Source organism: Phaseolus vulgaris, chromosome 6 (genome assembly GCF_000499845.2).
Source record: "Phaseolus vulgaris cultivar G19833 chromosome 6, P. vulgaris v2.0, whole genome shotgun sequence".
NCBI lineage: Eukaryota > Viridiplantae > Streptophyta > Magnoliopsida > Fabales > Fabaceae > Phaseolus > Phaseolus vulgaris.
In genome coordinates this window covers 18,131,314-18,146,296 of record NC_023754.2, presented here as the reverse complement: position 1 = coordinate 18,146,296, position 14,983 = coordinate 18,131,314, and the positions used below count along the sequence as shown (strand labels likewise).

The window sequence follows — 14,983 nt, the reverse complement described above, 5'->3', positions numbered from 1 at the left end:
TTGTTATTGTAAAATTGTAATATTTTAATATTAAATTTTAAAGTAAATAGGAAACGCAATTTATAAATAGAAGTCATATCTTCATTATACAATTTTTTTATTATAGCACAAATTTCTGATAGTTTCCTTTCCCTGTTAAACCAGGATCTTATGAAGTTGAGGAAGAGTAAATCAAGTTGCACCAATTATAATTGATTTTGATAAGTATAATTGAACTTATGTATGATTAAAATGAATAACATTCCTAATTTTACTCATATATAATAAAATAAAAGTAAAACAAGAAATATCTAATTAACATATGAATATATACAACTATCTCATAATTGTATCTAAAAAAGACATCCCTTTTCATAGGGATTTTAATATTTACACAAAAGTTTACAAACAAAACATTCAACATAAAATATTTGTTCATCTCACTGCTTACTGAAGAGCTCTATCACCTGCAACTTCATTTGCTCCTGTGTAAATTAACATGATCATCACAGATTATAGAAAACAAACACAAGACAAAGCACAATGTAAGCTAGATATTTTTAAAAGTTCAAATATAAAACTTTAAATATCAGCATAAAGCATCAATATTCACACATTTTCACAAGTTCTTCAAGGTTCTATCACGTTCATCATCCACATTACTCCTGTCATATTTCTACTGACTCGCATACTCAGACACTTGACTCTACTTTCGGAAGATTCGTGTATTGAAATTATCATCCAAAGACATGCACCTGTCATACTACTATCCACACAGTCATGCGCATAATCAATCTCAATATCTCATCATCTCATATGACAGGGTAAATTCATTTGATTTGCTCTGATTAGTTCTTTCAAACCTCAGACTCAGCCAAATGAACCTCCTTCGACTCTCACCAACTGAATAACTTCATGTGTGATTCCATTATATCATTATATCAGTAGAGTCAGGATCGTCTCATTCACAGGACAATCACAAATCAATACACCCTAATAACAATCTCAATACGGTATTTTCTTTCCTGAAAATACTATGTCTTTATCACACTTTCACCTCATTACATACATCATTTAACACATTAATGCACCATTCAATCACATCACATTTTAAACTTTCTAAGCAATCCAAATATATCTCAAATTCACTTAAACACATAACTAAGTTCTAAATATATACTCTCTAAATCATTCATCATCTAAAATCAAACAACCATTTCTCATCAAACATCTCATTTAAGTAATTCAACAAAATATTCTAAAACAGTTCAACTCATTCATATTTTCATTCAAACACTTTCAATTCTCAATCACAAACACCTTCAACAACTTATTCACCACAACTTATTCACCTTAAAATTAATATAAAATATTCAAAATCAACTATTTCAGTTAATATATTACTTTACTATTCAAAAGAGACAATCTTGCAAGCAAAAACAATTGGAATTAGTGACCACGTCACCCTCACATTCGGAATCTTCTAACCTAGGATTTTATTGAAAATAATAAGACTAACTTTCCTTACCTGAACTATAACAAATGCTCACTAAGAGCTCCAAATGTACCAGAAGCTTAAAGGTAATTAACCTGCACCACAAAGTCCTAATCAAAATCCAACTATATAACTAGGACCTTGAGTTAACATAGATTAACCCTGAAGCTAAACTAAAAGAATCATATGCAAAGCATAGACAAAGACAAACCTAATAAGATCAAAATTAAGAAAATGAGTCAAGAATGAACTTACTCTATTTGAGATTTTGATCGGACAATCTTGTACAGTTCACTGCCAGGAGTCCAATGGCAGACTCCGGTCGTCAAACTGATAAGCAAAAAGGTTAGAAACTCAGAAAGAAGGAGAAGGAAAGGAAAAAAGGAACAAAAATGAACTTAGTCCATTAGAGATTCTGATCGGTAGTCTTCTAGTCTTAGCTTCCAGGAGTCCAATGGCATACTCCGATCGTCAAACTGATGAGCGAAGAGGTTAAAATCTTGGAGAGAAAAGAGTGAAAAGGGAAAATGAAACTTATATAGAGAGATGGTGGTTCTTTTAAAATGAAACCTGAATAACTGATTTTTCTATTTATATGCTCTTTTCATTTTAATAATAAAATATTCAGATGTCATTTAAAATGTACCACTGCTACCTAAGGTTATTTTCTTGATCCTTATATTGACCCCTTTATGGTTAGATTATTACATTTTCCATTGATTAATTAAAATGTAAAATGAATCAATCAATTAAAAATTTCTTGAGTAAAATTTGATATAAAAAATATTTTTTCCTATTTTTTATGAACATATGTTAAGTCCATAATTGATTATATCTAACAGACCAAAGTTGAATTTAAATTAATTTGTATATAATCAATTATCACACATAATAATCAATTATCTTAATCAAAATATGTTTTTTTAAAGTTTCACAATTAATCGTTTAGTTCTAATAATAATCTATTATGTTGGTAAAAAATAGTTTTCACAACTTTACAAATACTTCATTGCAATATGAAAAATTATACTTTTATAAATAATTTATTATATTTAAAAATGATTGGTTATATTTATTTAAAATATTTTTTAGGTTACGTTGATTATTTTATAAGAAACTAAAAAAGATTTATATATTATTTTGTTACAAAATAAGTACATCAACTACCTTAACATAAGAAAAGTTGAAAATGAATTTAGAATATGATTCTAATAAGTTAGATTTTAGTATACAGTGAGATATGTTATTCAAAATATTTTAGATGTAACAAATTTTTGCTTCATTTCATATGCACTAAAGGATTTACAGATTTTTTCGCTACCGTTAATTGGGCGAAAATTTGTTCATCTCTTGAGGATGGAGGCTTGAATATTATTAATCTTCATCATGAAAATAATGCATATCTTAAGCTTGCTTGGAACTTTGCTTATAGCGTCTTTACTCTTAAAAGCCAGAGTTCTTAAATCAAAATACGAGTTTAGAATGGTTGATAGATCCTCCTCTCTTTGGCTTGGAATTACACAATTTTATTCTATCATACTTAATTATACTTCTTGGACGGTTGGTACAGGTTCTTTTATTAATCTCTGGAATGATAAATGGTGTTCTACTACTTCTTTAGCAAATATTGCAGGGTTATCTGATGGGGCTAGCATTCCGGATACAGTCTCTCAATTTTGGTCAGGTTATGATTGGAATATTCCCTTATCTTTACAGCAGATGCCACATTTTTTTAATCATATCATGGTTAGAGAAGAACAAGATATTCCTAATTGGATTCTAGATGAGTCTGGTCGTTTCACTCTTAAATCGGCTAGGACTTTTTTCTTGGAACCAGGAGTTCCATGTGGTTGGGGTAAGTTCATTTGGTCTTCATCTATTCCGCCTTCCAAAACTCTAGTACTCTGGAAAAATTTTCATGGGCGACTTCCTACAGATCTGCATATTCAGAATAAGGGTTTGCATATATGTTCTATGTGTACGCTTTGTGAAAAGCATGAAGAATCTATTCAACATCTATTTTTTGAATGTTCTAATGCATTACATATTTGGAGTTGGGTTCAACATATTTTTCTTACTTCTCATTTCTCTAATAAGGATGATCTTCTTTCTTTGATTAAGAGTGATGGTAGTCCTTTGGTTAAATTGATTAAGCTTGTTGTGACAACATTTTCTATATGGATGATATGGCGTATGAGGAATTATGCTAGATTTCAGGATAAGATTGAGGTTTCAAAGGCTATTTCGGTAATTAAAGATTTAACTTGTCTAGTGGGAAATTCGTCTAAAGCTTCAATGAAGAATGATATGTTGGATTTCAACGTGATTAAGTTTTTTGGTATTAAGACTCGTAGTGGGAAAGTTCTTCGTCCTCTTCCTGTTAGATGAGAATTTCCTTCATCAGGCTGGGTTAAAATTAACACTGATGGGGCTGCTAGGGGTATCCTGGTCTTGCTACTTGTGGAGGTATTTTTCTTGGGAGTATGGGAGAATTTATTGATGCTTTTTCAGGGTTTCTTGAAGTTCAGACTGCTTTGGTTGCTGAGTTTTATGGAGTTATACATGTTATGGAGGAAGCTCAAAAGATGGGACTTACTAATGTTTGGCTTGAATGTGATTCTGTCTTGGTTTGTGCTGCGTTTACTGCTAGGACTAATGTTCTGTGGATGCTTCGTAATCGATGAAATACTTGTCTTAATTTCTGTAGGTCAATCAGGTTTAGGGTTACTCATATTTTTCGTGAGGGAAATGCATGTGCTGATAAGTTGGCTAATTTAGGGTTCATTCATAGATAATCATTTCATTGGTATAATAGACTTTCATCTAGTCTGTTCTTAGAATTCTTTATGAATAGGTATAGTCTACCTATGTATCGTTTTTGTTAACATGTGGGTTTTGGTCTAGTCCCCCCATATTTTTGTATTTTCTTTCTTTTTCATTTTTTTTAATAATACTTTTTTCATGAGATGGTAGATGATTGTTGTTACTTGAGATGTGTCAGCCTAGCTGAGATGTCAAGTTGCATAGTGATGCCTAACATGAAAACTTAAAAAAAAAAGATTTACAAATTTTGGGATAAAAATAGTTTATATAATTTATTATGTTTTATATCGGTTGATTGTTTTTTTTATTAATTTTTAATGTAAGAATGTGATATAATATATAAGTAATATAAAATAACGAAGAATTATAAAATGAAGAGACAAAAAGTTTAAAAAATAAATAAAACATGTAATTATTAAAAAAGATATAAAAGATTACAAATATCAAACTTTTGACATAAAAAAATTGTAGGCAAATATAGTTTATTATATCTAAATAAACATATAATAGATTATGTTGTTAATTATTTATTAATATATATATATATATATATTTTGTTGGGAAAAACGGGTAATTTTCCCACTAAAACAAAACCCTAACAGAGCTACCCGACAAATAATATTGAATAAATAAAGCGGAATAATAAAAGAGATAAAGAGGAAAAAACACACCCGAAAATTGTTAACGGAGTTCGGCCTGTTTAGCCTAATCTCCGAACACAGCAAAAACAGCTCACTTTTATTATTATGAGAGAAGATATTACAAATTGGGATATTTAACAGTGAAGGAGGAGAGTTTAATTTATAACCCTCAAACCTCCTCCCAAACAATGAACTCACCGATGTGGGACTTGGGATTAAGCCAAAATCAACAAATCTCCACCTTGGCTTAATTTCAAGTTCCACCTAATACAAATCTTCTCAAAACATAACAAAACAAACTTTGCAGTTCTTCAGATTTGCGCCTCCGGGCGCCAACTTCAAATGTGCAAAATATTAACCAAGTCTAAACAATGTTCAAACTTGGCCCTTGTAACCACCTTGCCTTGTAGCGAACATCTTCTTTATTAGAAAATTCTTCTTTCTTTGCAAATACCCATTTGCACCCAATTGCCTTCTTACCTTTTGGTAATTGTGCCAACTTCCACGTCTTGTTCTTCTTCAAAGACTGCATCTCCTCTTCCATCGCACCCGCCCAATTACCACTCTCTGAACTCATAATGGCTTCTGGGTAAGTGAATGGAATGTCATCAACAACTGGAAGTGCATAGGCAACCATATCCATGAAACGAGCAGGCTTCTGAATATCTCGTCTCTGTCTTCTAACTGCAATTGGCGCTGATTGTTGTTGAGATTCTTGGGTAGGAACCTCTTCCTCATCTGACTCTTCTTCTGCCAAAGGAGAGTCACTTGTGGTATTTCGTGTTGGAATCACCACTGTCTGCTCAAACTCCACCTGCTTCCGGGCACACTCCACCTGTTGTGAAGTACTATCAGCTCCTTCTGGATTTACCTTCCTTAACATGGCAAATTCATTAAAGGTAACATCCATGCTGATAATCGTCTTTTTTGCCTCTAGACACCACAAACGGTATCCCTTCACTCCAGAACTAAAGCCCATGAAAAGAGCCTTCTTTGCCCGTGGATCCAACTTTGATTCAATCACATGATAATATGCAATAGAACCAAAAACATGCAAAGAATCATAATCAGTTGCAGGTTTTCCAGACCATACCTCTAACGGGGTTTTGCCATCTATAACAGATGATGGCAAACGATTGACGAAATGTTGAGCGTATGTCACAGCCTCAGCCTAAAACTCTCTGCCTAACTCAGCATTAGACAACATACAACGAACTTTCTCCACAAGTGTCTTGTTCATACGCTCTGACACCCCATTCTGCTGTGGTGTTTTTCTAACAGTGAAGTGCCGAACTATGCCACAATCTTGGCATACCTTCAGGAACGGATCACTCTTGTATTCTCCTCCATTGTCTGTTCGGAGAACCTTAATCTTCCTTCCTGTCTGGTTTTCAACTTGAGCTTTCCACTTAAGGAAAATTTCAAGCACATCATTTTTGTTCTTCATAGTAAACACCCAAACTCTCCTGGAAAAATCATCAACAAAAGTGACAAAATAATGCCTACCTCCGATTGATGGAGTCTTGGCAGGTCCCCACACATCTAAATGCACATAATCCAGAATACCCTTGGTATTGTGAATTGCAGTGCCAAACTTCACTCTTCGTTGTTTTCCCAGAACACAATGCTCACAAAATTCCAGTTTGCAAGCCTTCGTACATTTCAACAATCCCTGCTTGGTAAGAATTTGCAAGGATTTCTCTCCAGCATGTCCCAACCTCATATGCCACAACTTCGCTGCCTCGGCATCCTTCTTAGAGCTAGAAGTTGCTGCCGCTACTGTCCCCACCACTGTACTACCTTGATAGTAATACAAATTATTCTTCATCACGCCTTTCAACATCACCAGTGCTCCTGAAGTTGCTTTAAGAATTTCATCTCGCATCGTCACGACTAGGCCTTTAGATTCTAAAGCCCCCAATGAGATGAGATTCTTCTTCAACTTTGGCACGTACCGTACATCCCGCAAAATTCTGGTGGATCCATCATGATTCCGCAGCTTGATTGAACCTATCCTGAATGTCTTACATGGATTATCATTACCCATGTAAACAACTCCGCCATCGAGTTCTTGAAATTCAAAGAACCAATCCCGAATGGGACACATATGATAAGTACAACCTGAATCCAATATCCACTCATCTGGATACGATGATGCTGAAAGCGAGACAATTAAAGAGATATCTGATTCCACATCACTTTTGCATTCTGCAACATTTGCATCTTGCGGAACCTTCTCTTTCTTCTGCAGTTTTGGACAGTCTTTCTTCCAGTGTCCTTTCTCATGACAGAAAGCACACTCATCTTTGGCAACGGCTCGACCTTTAGACTTAGACATCCCTATTCTCTCATTTGTTTGGCTTTGCTGACGACCTCTTGCCACCAATGCTTCTTCTGATGTCGTTGATTTGGTTCTCATCTTATCTTGCTTTCTCAATTCATGACTATATAAAGCAGAACAAACAGCATCTAACGACACATTCTCCTTCCCGTGAAGGAGCGTAGTCTCTAAATGTTCAAATTCATCAGGAAGAGATGATAACAACATCAAAGCCAAATCCTCATCCTCAAACTTCACATCTAAATTCAACAGGTCTGCTACTAATTGATTAAACATAGTGATGTGTGCATTCATAGTAGTACCTTGTTGGTAGTCAAATCGGAACAACCTTTTCTTCATCAGGAGCTTGTTCTGACCACTCTTCTTCAGAAACTTGTCCTCCAATGCCTTCCACAGTTTGTGTGCAGAAGTCTCGTTTTTTACAGCGTACTTCTGCTCTCTGGACAGGCAGGATCGAATAGTTCCGCATGCCAACCGGTTGATGATGCTCCAGTCTTTCTCCTCTATCTCTTTTGGTTTCTCTCCTTCAATAGCAATATCAAGACCCTGCTGAAAAAGAGAGTCCAAGACCTCTCCTTGCCACATGCCAAAATGTCCAGTGCCATCAAATATTTCCACCGCCAATTTCAAAGTGGTCACCGGGAACCTCGACCATGATGACGAGGAGCCCGACATTCTGGATACATTCTTCGCTTCTTCTTCTTGATTTGCCATTACAAACTCAAAATATAATATTCAATATTACAAATAATTTCAAACAACCCAAGGCGAACCTTCGGCTCTTGATACCACTTGTTGGGAAAAACGGGTAATTTTCCCACTAAAACAAAACCCTAACAGAGCTACCCGACAAATAATATTGAATAAATAAAGCGGAATAATAAAATAGATAAAGAGGAAAAAACACACCCGAAAATTGTTAACGGAGTTCGACCTGTTTAGCCTAATCTCCGAGCACAGCAAAAACCAAAAACAGCTCACTTTTATTATTATGAGAGAAGATATTACAAATTGGGATATTTAACGGTGAAGGAGGAGAGTTTAATTTATAACCCTCAAACCTCCTCTCAAACAATGAACTCACCGATGTGGGACTTGGGATTAAGCCAAAATCAACATATATATTATTAGTGTAATAAAATAAATAATAAAAATAATATTAAACTAAAATATAAAAAATTAATAATAAAGAAATAAATTTTATTTTTATTTTCTTCTCTTCTCTTCAATTACAAATTTTACTTTTTATTCTCTATTTTTTCTCAACCGACTCAAGCAAAGTATAAATGGGTGTTGCAATTTGTCTATTTAAACTTTCTTAAATAGAACTTTTATTCGATGATTAGCTAAGTTAAAATATGAATATCATGTCATTTCGACAATTTTATTTTAAATAATTCATTCCATCGTACTGTACAATAGCTAACTAAGAGGGTATTATTTTACATTTTATATAATACATATTTTTTTTGCTATTCGATGTATTTTTCATGCAGAATTTTTAGAAGCCAAATCCCTAAGAGGGTCATTTTTCAGAAAAAAAAAACATTTTCATAGGAATAAAACGTTTTTGGATGAAAGTATGTGATTATCTTATAATATGGAGTATTGTTATAGTGAGTTTTTGGTTGTTACTAGAGGTTGTTTTTGTGTGTCTTTTGATTGAAGTTTGACAATATTTTATAAGGATTGTTGAATTCGTTTAATGTGACCTATTTTGTATTTTTGGAATTGATTTGTTGATATGTAGAGTTTGATGCTGTTAAACAGGTTGGTCTAATCATTTTATGTATAATGATTGAGACAACTCTAAAGTATCTATTTTCATTTTATTTATTATTTACTGATTAAAAGATTCTTCTATAACATGTTAATTTTACAAATTATTATGATATATATTAAAAAAAGGAAAAATAATCAACAAGTGAGGAAATTACGGGTTTCCCAAGAGGTGTACCTGTTTCTTTGAGTTCCTTGTGTTGGAGGTTAGGTCAACAAAGCCGTCATTGGTATCTTTTGCTTCTGCTTCTGTCCTTACATAATTAATTTTAATTGTATACTATATAAAATTAAATAAAAATAATATACTAATTAACTATGGTATTAAAAAGTAGTTGTTAACTATGCACTCATGATGAGTTAGTAATATATGTTGTATTAGCTTCTTTTATTCACGATATCGCGATTATGTAGTAGTTTATTTAGGCGAAGATTACACGATTTATTAAAATAATTAACGTGTCTTAATTAAAAAACATTGTCTTGTCTCATTAGCTTCAATAATTAGTAGGACCATCCCAAATTAAATTATTTGTGTCCCCCAACAAGTTTCTCACATATATAATCCATTTATCGTTAGAATCTAATGGTATAATCAATAATATAATCAAATACGTTTAGAACTAACAATAATTGTAACGTTATAGTAAGTATATCTATTTCCATATCTTTTATAACTCTTATATTAGGGTTATATTTTTTTTTTTGAGTTTGAGATCAATGTGTAGTATTGTAGTAATTATATTTATTTATGCGTATTTTAATAAAAAAATATAGTGATCTATGCATATTTTTTGTGAAAATATTTTTAAGAAGTTTACTTTAAGTTTAATTAAACTTTACAGAATCAGTTTGTAAGATGAGATTTGTACCCACTTATATATTATAAATTGGTTTTATCTCTAATCAATATAGGATTTCCAACTCATTCTCCTCACGTTGAAACTGTCAACCCGTACGTGAGACTAAATATTTTACAAAAACTAATTGTAATGTGAGATTTACACACACTTATTTATATATATATATATATATATATTATTAATTAGTCTTATCTCTAATCGACATGATCTCTAAGAATTATAATGATATGTTTGTCTTTATTGATTTGTATATTTTTAGAAAAAAAAAATTAAACAACAAGATGAGAAAAGGTTTAGAGAGCTTCTTTAAAAATAAGCAAGGGTTAATATACATAAAATGGTGAACAAATAAATCAAAATGATAATAAACTAAAATACCTATAAATAATAGATAAATGGATGAATGAAAAAACACATTGAACATTTTAGTTTGAATCCTAAGAATCATCTAACGAACTTTAACTACAATTATAACAATCATATGTATATTGAGATACTAAATTAATTATACTTTAATTTAGTTAGAGAGTATAATATTTAATACTCACAAAAAATAGTTTCAATAGAAACTGGTTAATTAGAAAGTTAATTAAGGAATAGTATTGTATGCACAAGGGAAAAAAGAAGAAGAATACAAAGGTCTTTTAAAGTAAGTAGAAACAAACATATTTACTATTGATTTAGTTAAAAACACTAAGTAGTGTTATTTATAGAATTTAAAGATGACTTTATTAAAAAGTGATGGTCAATGAAATTTGTACACTTATGTAGATTAGGAAATAGCAAAAAAACAACAATGGAAGCACGACCTTACGGAGATACCGAAAGTCCTAAAGTATATTGTAACTAAGAACAAAAACAACTCTTTGTAACCTCTAAAAGTCAGTAAGATTTGTATGCAAAATAAGACATTGTTTTCTCAAGCCATTGTTTCCATTCTATGTAGATGACTTCTATGGACAATGACTTTAGGTTTACTTCTTCTTTTCTTTTTTTCTTTCATAAATACTCCTTTTTTTATCTTCTTAAATGTGATGTCATATGGGTATCTATAATATTGAGAATATTGAAATTAAAAAAAAAACACAATTTATGTGTTATTTTAAATTTGTTTGAACTTAGTTTCTTTATAAAAAATTATAAGAAAAAAGTTGGAGATCTCACATCGACTAAATATGAGAATATTTCATTGTATATAAGTGAGTGCAAACCTCATCCCATGAGCCGGTTTTATGGATTGAGTTAGACTTAAAGTTCACTTCGTAATATAGTATCAGAGTCATTTAAAACCTATCTTAGTGAGTGTTTGTTGGTCTATCGTGTCACCCGCTATCGGGTCGTTATTATGATGTGTTGGAGATCAAACATTCAACTAGAGATGAGAATACTGCATAATTTTTTCTAAAATTTTATTATTAATGTGTAAAAGTTAGTTTCATTTTTTTTTCTTTTATAAGCTTTTAAGGAGAAATTTCTCATTATTAACTTTTGTGTATTTTAGCTCTCTAACTTAATTACTTATTTAATTTCAAGTAACCAAAACATCCATAGGTGTTATTTACAGAAAAAAAATTTAAGTTCAATTATATGGTTTGGATGAACTTTTTTAGATAATATAAAGAATTTAAAATACTTTTTGAAATTGGAAATTAAAAAAAGTAAAATATATAAAATATATAAAATGTGAAAATATTTTAATTATTTACAATTTTATAAATTAGTAAATTTTGAATTATTTACATTCTCTTATTTTTCACGTCTACATATTTCATTCTACTCTAACATTATACACTTGAAGCTAACTACTATGTAATATAATTTAAATTACACAAAGTAAACTAGGAAATTAAAATATAAGAAATTTGAATTGATTTATTCACTATAAAATATTTATAAACACAGAAAAATCAATTTTTTAACATTTCAAAGTTTTATTATATTTTTCATCTAAATATAGATTTTATGACAACATGAATAAAATAATAAATATATTTAGTTCTAGTCTTTACTCTCTCTCTCTTTAGCCTTTAGGTTATTGTAACCCTCAAGATAAAATTAATAAGAGTGTTTAAATAACCTTGTTCGAATATTTTAAAGATGGCTTAACAATTATTATCTTGCGGTACGCGAACATTGTGGGACCTTATACACCTTAGTGTTAATTCTAACTAAATAAAACCTTTGGTACGAATTTATATAATCACGAAAATCTTGATTTATGGAATCATGAAAGGAAAAAACTATTAATATCATGAAAAACTCACAACATAGATTCAGAAATTATGACTATAATAAAAGAACAAATAATCCTTTTTAATTAAGGTTGTTGATAGAAATCTCATATTGATCACAAATAATTTCTTTTATAGTATTTAAGTCTGTACAAACTTCATTTATAATCCATTTTGTAAAATTTAATTAATTTTTATTATTTTTTTAAGAATTTTAGATAGACCAGCCATGAAAGTAAAACACCAAGTTATATGTAAATCAATCATGACTCCTAAATTAATGAAGAGTCACAATAAACAACTACCACTTATATATCAAGAAGAGTAACCATGCATTATTTATATAAGTATAATGAATGCTAATAGAGTTTTAAAAGTCACTAATGTAAAATAAAGTAAATTCGATTTTAAAGTTTTTTTTTTCATCTTAAATTCGATCTTAAAATAATTAATGGTGGTTTATATACTCATTTTCTCTTCAACTCACTCGAGTGTCTTTTAAGGATAAAATTATAGTAAAACATTGACCTCTAAAACAGACCATACTTCGAATGCGGAGATTGATCTAACAATATTATCTTTCATACGTGAAGTTGGAACAAAAATTATTATAAATAAACCTTTAATTCATTTTAAAAATTGAGTTACAAATTTATGAACCTTCAGTAAATATTTTAAATCATTAGAAAAAATAATTTATGATAATCAAATGAATATTAAACCAAGTTGCTATATTCTAGCACTCAACCCCAATATTTTGATGCAAAAGGAATACTTATGTGATGCTCTCTACCACTACTTCCACTACTCATCAATTGGCAATAATTAACTAACAGAAGATGATTAAGTGAAATCCACTAGGTTAAGCTACATTTAAGTTCGCATAATTATGTTTAAGACTTGTGACAAAAGAAATAGAAAAAAAACACGTCCCCATATACGTTGCAAAATATAAAAAAAAATATATATATTCGGATAATAGAAAAGTGGGAGGAATCAATAATAAATATATTTTCTTTTTGTCACAGTTTGGCATCTCGAATGCCCCACTCAACCCAACGAGAACGAGTTTTGGCGAAAGTAAAAGAGCACATTATTACGTAAATTATATGTTTTATTTTGAAAAAAAATAAAAATAAAAATACAAAATCAACAAAAAAAATTAAAAAGTTAAACTGGAATATGGAATAAATTTTAGTTACCATTCAATTAGAATAAACTTAGACGTCAATAAAATGAATAATTTTGTCGTATATAACTAAATATAAGTAAAATAATGTACAAGAAAAACAATCTTATTAAATTTTACAATTCCACAATAAACTTAGTTTTCGCAAATAAATATGTATCAACATTATTTAATAAAATAAACATATTTTTATGGATTTTAAATTTTTTAATATCCACTCCTTAATCAGAGTTATTTATAATTTATTTAATAAAAATTTATTGAATACATATTATATAAATTAATGCAAGTCTTTACAACTCAATTTTATAAGATTGAGGTAAATTTAAATTTTCAGAGAATTTTCAACATTAAATAATATTATTAGTGTAGAGAATATAGTTGAAATAAAATGTCCGTGTGCTGATAAATTGACTAATTTATTATTTCTTCATAGAGAATCATTTCATTGGTATAATGGGCTTTCAGTCCTTTCGGGGACATCTGATAAAATTGGAACGATACAGAGAAGATTAGCATGGCCCCTGCGCAAGGATGACACGCACAAATCGAGAAATGGTCCAAATTTTTTACTGGATCTTGTTATACTTGGTGTAACGGAAGGAGAGGGTTGCATAGAATTCACAGAAGACTGGATAGGGCTTTATGTAATGGAGTGTGTCTGGATGAATGGGATTCTTGTACTTATCAAGTTCTTGTTAAAAATTGTTCTGATCATTCCCCTATTCTTGCTAGTCTTGCTAGTAATTCTTTGCGGAAGGTTAGCAATTTTCGTTTCTTTTCTATGTGGCTTCAGGACACTTCGTGTATGAAGCTTATTCATGATTCTTGGGCTAATAAGGTTGTTGGTTGTCCTATGTTTATCTTGCAACATAAGTTAAAAAGGTTGAAACTTAAGCTCCGGGACTGGAATAAAAATTCTTTTGGTAATGTTCACAATGCAGTTCTTCTTAAGCAGGGTATCCTCCTTGGTATTCAAAAAAACTTAGAGACTGCTAGTTTGTCTGATAGTGATGGGCTTCTTTGTCAAGAAAAGATTGCTAAGGAGGAGCTTGATCATGCTCTTCACTGTCAATATTTGTTTTGGAAAGAAAGGGCTAAGATGTTATGGTTCAAGGATGGAGATCGAAATACAACTTTTTTCCATGCTGTGGTCAAAAGGAGAAATAATTCTAGTGGGATTCATCGTCTACGGATTGATAATGAGGTTACGGAGGATCCTAAAATCATTGAGGATCATATTTTGGACTTTTATAAAAATCTTTATGCTGAGTCTATTTCTAATGTTCTGAATGCTGATAATATGGAAGATTTTATTGGTACTTATATTCCTCCGATGGTTTCCTCTGAGGAAAATATGATGTTGATTAAATGTCCTGATTTTTCTGAAATCAAGAATGCGGTTTTTCATCTTAACGGTAATAATGCTCCTGGTCCTGATGGTTTTGGTGGTGTTTTCTATCATTCTTGCTGGGAAATTATTGGGACAGATGTTTGTAATGCTGTTCAACAATTTTTTAAACAAAATTGGGTTCTCCCTGGAATGAACAGTAATGTGGTATCTCTTATTCCTAAGATTCAGGGTGCTGATTCCATTAAAGATTACAGGCCAATTGTTGTTGCTAATTTCAAATTTAAAATT

The 14,983-nt window shown here is 30.8% G+C and overlaps 1 non-coding gene across 1 annotated transcript; it reads left to right on the top strand.

The window, feature by feature from the left end:
• Nucleotides 1-13,808: 13,808 nt before the first annotated feature.
• On the top strand, nucleotides 13,809-13,911 carry LOC137833760 (U6 spliceosomal RNA). Its single transcript, XR_011084819.1, has one exon. It is a non-coding gene; the product is annotated as a U6 spliceosomal RNA (small nuclear RNA).
• Nucleotides 13,912-14,983: the final 1,072 nt, after the last annotated feature.